The sequence below is a fragment of the Sparus aurata genome, chromosome 19 (assembly GCF_900880675.1).
Source record: "Sparus aurata chromosome 19, fSpaAur1.1, whole genome shotgun sequence".
Classification (NCBI taxonomy): Eukaryota; Metazoa; Chordata; class Actinopteri; order Spariformes; family Sparidae; genus Sparus; species Sparus aurata.
In genome coordinates this window covers 27750538-27756537 of record NC_044205.1, presented here as the reverse complement: position 1 = coordinate 27756537, position 6000 = coordinate 27750538, and positions in this window count along the sequence as shown.

Here is a 6000-nt window from a genome sequence, read left to right as displayed (position 1 = left end):
ATTACAGAAAGAAAATGTTTACATCAAATATAGTTAAAGCTTTGAAAATGCCACTGAGAGGAGACAGTGGACTCCATCAAAAGACTCAGCACGTTCTTTAAAAATCTATAAAAACCACAACAGAGTGTAATTCAAGAAAAGGTTTTATTATGTAAATAACCAGCAAAGACAACAGTGCTCACTGTCTGAGCAGGTGAAACCAGAGTCAACAAACACCTGCAGCACCTGAAGGAGTTTCATCAGAAGACGATACTCAGTTTTCCTGCTTCAGGTCCTGTGGCGGCTTGTCTTGTTCGTCCCAGCTGCTCGTCCGTCACCTGCAGGAAGAGAAAGAGGAGCAGTGGTAGTTTGATGTCTCTTTGTGGAGGTTAAGTGTTTGTTTTTAGAGGTTTGGTGTCGTTTTATTTTTGTTTGTATGTTTTTAGAGGTTTTTGTGTTTGTTTTTAGGGGTTTTGTGTGTTTTCAGAGGTTTTGTGTGTTTTCAGGGGTTTTGTGTGTTTTCAGGGGTTTTGTGTGTTTGTTTTTAGAGGTTTTTGTTTGTTTTTAGGGGTTTTGAGTTTGTTTTTAGAGGTTTTTGTTTGTTTTTAGAGGTTTTGTGTGTTTTCAGGGGTTTTGTGTGTTTGTTTTTAGAGGTTTTTGTTTGTTTTTAGGGGTTTTGAGTTTGTTTTTAGAGGTTTTTGTTTGTTTTTAGAGATTTTGTGTGTTTTCAGAGGTTTTGTGTGTTTTCAGAGGTTTTGTGTGTTTTCAGGGGTTTTGTGTGTTTATTTTTAGAGGTTTTTGTTTGTTTTTAGAGGTTTTGTGTGTTTTCAGAGGTTTTGTGTGTTTTCAGGGGTTTTGTGTGTTTTTAGAGGTTTTTGTTTGTTTTTAGGGGTTTTGAGTTTGTTTTTAGGGGGTTTGTGTGTTTGTTTTTAGGAGGTTTGTGTGTTTGTTTTTAGAGGTTTTTGTGTGTTTGTTTTTAGAGGTTTTGTGTGTCTGTGCAGGTTTTTATTGTTTTTGGAGGTTTTGTTTGTGTGTGGAGGTTTTGTTTTGGTGGTAGATGTTTGTCCTCCACAAAGAGACCTGGGTCTAATTTTGATGAGTTTTGAGTCTCCTTGTGGAGGTTTGAGTCCCTAGCTCAGTTGTATTTAACCTGAAATCACATTTCATAATTTATTTACATGGAGTTTTAATTTAATTTGGAAGTAAATGTGAACATTTACAGGTTTTGTTTTACTGAGAGGAAATATAAACAGGTCTGGTTACTTTGCCTAAATGCATTTATTTGATCTAATTCATAAAGTATTTAACATGTGTATACACAGAGAGACGCATCATTAGAACCAGTGACAGGTGAAATAAATAACATGGATCATTGTGTTCCAATGTCATGTTCGGCTGTGAAACCAGGAGTCCTAGCATTCATGTGGATGTCTCTTTGACAAACACCAGTCACCCAAACACAGCTGCAGACCGAGTACACCCCCTCATGGCAGCAGCACTCCTTGATGGCAGTGCCCCCCCAGCAGGACAACGCGCCTGCAACGCTGCAAAAACTGCTCAGGAACGACCCGAGGAACGTGGGAAAGAGCTCGAGGTGTCAACCTGGCCTCCAGATCCCCCAGATCTCAATCCAACTGAGCTTCCACTGGATGCAGTCAGACCCAAGAACGATCCACGGGGGCCCCAACGTGGATGGGAGTTGGTTCTGGCACATCCAATAGATGCTCAACTGGATTGGGATCTGGAGAATGAGGAGGCTAGTTTGACACCTTGGTTTCTTTGCCATGAGGGGGTGTAGTTGGTCTGAACGGTGTTTGGGTGGGTGGTGTTTGTCAAAGAGGCTCCACAGAAATGACAGAACTCAAAGTTTCCCAGCAGAACATTAGATTGTAACAAAATGATCAATGCTCACTTCACTTGTCAGTTGTTTTAATATTGTGGCTAAACAGTGAAGATATACATGTTAAATACTTTTCATGTTTTGCTTAAATTGAGTTTTTAACTTTATTATTCATACTTTCACTGCACTTTGTCTAACAGCTTAAGTTACAAGTTATTATCAGATTCATATAAACAATATGAAATATTCAAACATGGTGTATTATTATAGATTAAGTTATCCAGCATTAAAAGCAGAAAGTTGAGAGACAGTGTGCTGCATATGGAGGACAATTATTAATCAGTTGATTAATTGGGTGATGTCGGTATATTTATAAAGCAATTCTGTAGAAAGTCAGCTGATTTTTTAGTCTCATTCTCAGGTCGTCAAATAACGCACTTTGTGGGCTATTAACAGGACTCAGAGAGTCGAGTTGTTAAAAGTGAGAAGACTTGTATTATCATACACATTTTATTTCAAGATACATAGATTTTTTGATATCCAGTAGCTGTAAAAACATTCCTTGAATCCTGTGGGTTTTGAGGTGGGGCCGAAGTCTGCTCTGGGTGGTCAGTTCACACAAGCCTGATAACCAGTTTGCCTGGCAGACAACTAACAACTGGATTGCTGTTACTGAACTTTTGTGCCTCGAACTCTATAGTGGTGATCTGGTTGCTGTAGCTTACTGCACTCAAAATTGTTTAGCTAACACTGTTAGCCTGAAAAGCTTTATACCACGATGTTTCTCCAGTAAAACAACAACTTCAAAGGCTTCATAAAGCTTATCAAGCACTCCCTGAACGCACATTTGTGCGCTCAAGTGGAGATGTACCTGAACTGAAAACAACCTTCAGTACACTCAGAAGGACGCAGACAAACTAACAACCGCTCAAGCTGTTTGAAGCTATCAGTTCGATGCACTTCTACCATGAACATGTCCACAACAACTGCTTCTGAACGAAAAACGTCACCACAACACAATCGGATCGTTATTAGTGGTCTGCTGGGCAGTGAGGCCGAGGGCCCTGTAACAGCTTTGTAATGATCTCTGCATAGTGTTATCAAGCAGGATGCTGTTACACACAGTTGCAAAGAAATTTAATTCCTGCAAATTTTATATTTTATTTTGTTTTATCACAGAGTTCAACATTATCTTCAAGCAAATGCATCGCGCCCATACACACTGAACTCGCGAGTGAGATCGGCATGGACAGATGAGGGCAGAGACCGGAGCCGCTTTAGTGGCGTCAGGCGAGCTTTTACCGTGGCCCTGAGCATGTCCCTAGCCAGGCACGAGGCCCAACTAAACACGTACACTTTGTGCACGATTCTACCATACCATAGGTGTCTGAACATGAGGGACCTGTAAGTTGGCGGGATGGCACAAGGGCTCGTAGGATACACTACTACCAATACCAGCAGCTGATCAAAGGCCTGACTACTGCCATTCATAGAAAACACACCTTACAGCTCCGATGGACAGCACTCGGGCATTTGCCATTGAAGATAGCTGAAGTCCGGTCAAGTTAACCTGTAACTTACAATGATAACACCAGGTTTGCCTGGCAGACCACTAACAACTGGATTACTGTCACTGAACTTTTGTCCCTAAACAGCTCTATACAACGAGGCCTCCAAAACAACACTTCTCCGCTCAGTTCTGATGGTGTTGTAGCTCAATTCACTGCACTTCTACCACATATAAGAACGCCAATGTTAACACCAAGCTCTGCTCAACATAGTTTATACACTCAAAGGACGTAGACAAACTAACAACTGCTCAAGCAAAACCTTACTCAGGCTGACAGAAATTAACATGTTTCCGGTAATTCTGCTGGTGTTTGTAGCTCAGTCTGCTGCATCTCTACCATGTATGAGACCACATGAACCGCTTCTCAACCAAAAACTTCACTACCGCACAGTTGCACGTGAGAAACTGAATACGATCCTTATTAGTGGCCTGCTGGTCGAATAGGCCGAGGCTTATGTTAATGTTGAATCTACATAAATGAAGCTGTCCATTTAAAATGTATAAGTCCGAGCTCAAAACCCACAGGGTTCAAAGGAAGAGGAAGTCATTTAAACAGGTTTTGTTTCACTTAGAGGAAATATAAACAGGTCTGGTTACAGTGCCTAAATGCATTTATTTGATCTAATTCATAAAGTATTTAACATGTGTAAACACTGACAGCGACAACATTAGAACCAGTGACAGGTGAAATAAATAACATGGATCATTGTGTTCCAATGCCATGTTCAGCTGTGAAACCATGAGTCCTAGCATTCATGTGGATGTCTCTTTGACAAACACCAGTCACCCAAACACAGCTGCAGACCGAGCACACCCCCTCATGGCAGCAGCACTCCTTGACGGCAGTGCCCCCCCAGCAGGACAACGCGTCTGCAACGCTGCAAAAACTGCTCAGGAACGACCCGAGGAATGTGGGAAAGAGCTCAAGGTGTCAACCTGGCCTCCAGATTCCCCAGATCTCAATCCAACTGAGCTTCCACTGGATGCAGTCTGAACCAAGAACAATCCACGGGGGCCCCAACATGGATGGGAGTTGGTTCTGGCACATCCAATAGATGCTCAACTGGATTGGGATCTGGAGAATGAGGAGGCCAGTTTGACACCTTGGGTTCTTTGCCATGAGGGGGCGTAGTTGGTGTGAACAGTGTTTGGGTGGATGGTGTTTGTCAAAAGATCCACAGAAATGACAGAACTCAAAGTTTCCCAGCAGAACATTTGATTGTAACAAGATGATCAATGCTCACTTCACTTGTCAGTTGTTTTAATATTGTGGCTGAACAGTGTAGATATACATGTTAAATAAAATATGATTATATCATTTATATTATATATAAATGAGATCAAATAAATGCAGGTGTTCTAAACAGACAGACTGTTTATATTTCCTCTCAGTAAACAAAAAACATTTAAAATACTACTAAATTTAAAGAGCCGTGTCCTAACAGAGACACTATAGTGGCTTCTACCAACCCAAACTGTCGGTATTCAACGACCTGTGAATGAGACTCGACTATCCTCCAGAATCATTTACTGATTTTAGAGTATTAATGAACAGCAACTGACGCATCTCACACTTAATGCCTTTAATTTTTGCACCTCCATTGCACTGACCTTGTTGGACCAGGTGTCTCTCCTCTCCAGGTCTGATCACCATACAGGTCAGAGCTGTTCCACCTGCAGCTGAAGACAAGTCCCACTGTTCACCTGGAGAGAGGAGGCAGTACTTTAATATAACATGATGACTACATGTATATGTGTATGTGTGTGCGAATATATATTCTGATTGTAGCAGTAAAACAGAAGTAATCAGATTACAGATACATCTGGCAAAAGGGGGATTTCTTACAGAATAATTTCATAATAAAGAATGGTATAGCAGTCTGTAACCATGTGCATGACATCACTTCAGGAGTCTCACATCACTCTGCACTATAAAATCTGCTATAATCTGATTTAATAAATGTGGTTTTTTTTAAAGGTAAACCAAAAGTAAACCAAATGTATTAAATCCTGAGATAATTTAGTGCTTTATAGACAAGTAATATGATCAAATTAAAGTCTATCTTTTGACACACATGGAGTCAGTGGAGTGAGTTTAATAACACATAAAACCAGAACTGAGACAAACACACTAAATACATTCTGTGCAGCTACAATGAGGCTGCATATTGTGTGTATAAACTACTTTAGCTGCTCAAAATGAGCTTCTAGATGCTGACAAACTAACATACTCAGACATTATTACACACAACACATGGAGCCTGTTAGCTAACTGTGCTGTACTCAGATATTCAGCTGTAACGATGCTAGTATTAACAAGCTAACATTACACAGCAGGATAATGCCTTCATGCTAACACTCTACAACAGACACACACGTTAGCTAACATGCAAACCTGTCTGTAAAAACACGACGATTAAATGACTCAGACGTCTTTATAAGCTCGTTATAGTCTCGGTACCCGTTAATAAAGGCAGCTGAGCCGCTGCTAACATTTTTTCCAAACCTGCAGTGCATCTGTAACAACTTTAAAGTCAGCTAGCTAACATAGCATTACCACTCACTTACACTGACCAGCTAACGTTAGCTAAACAGCTTTCATGCGTTCTGA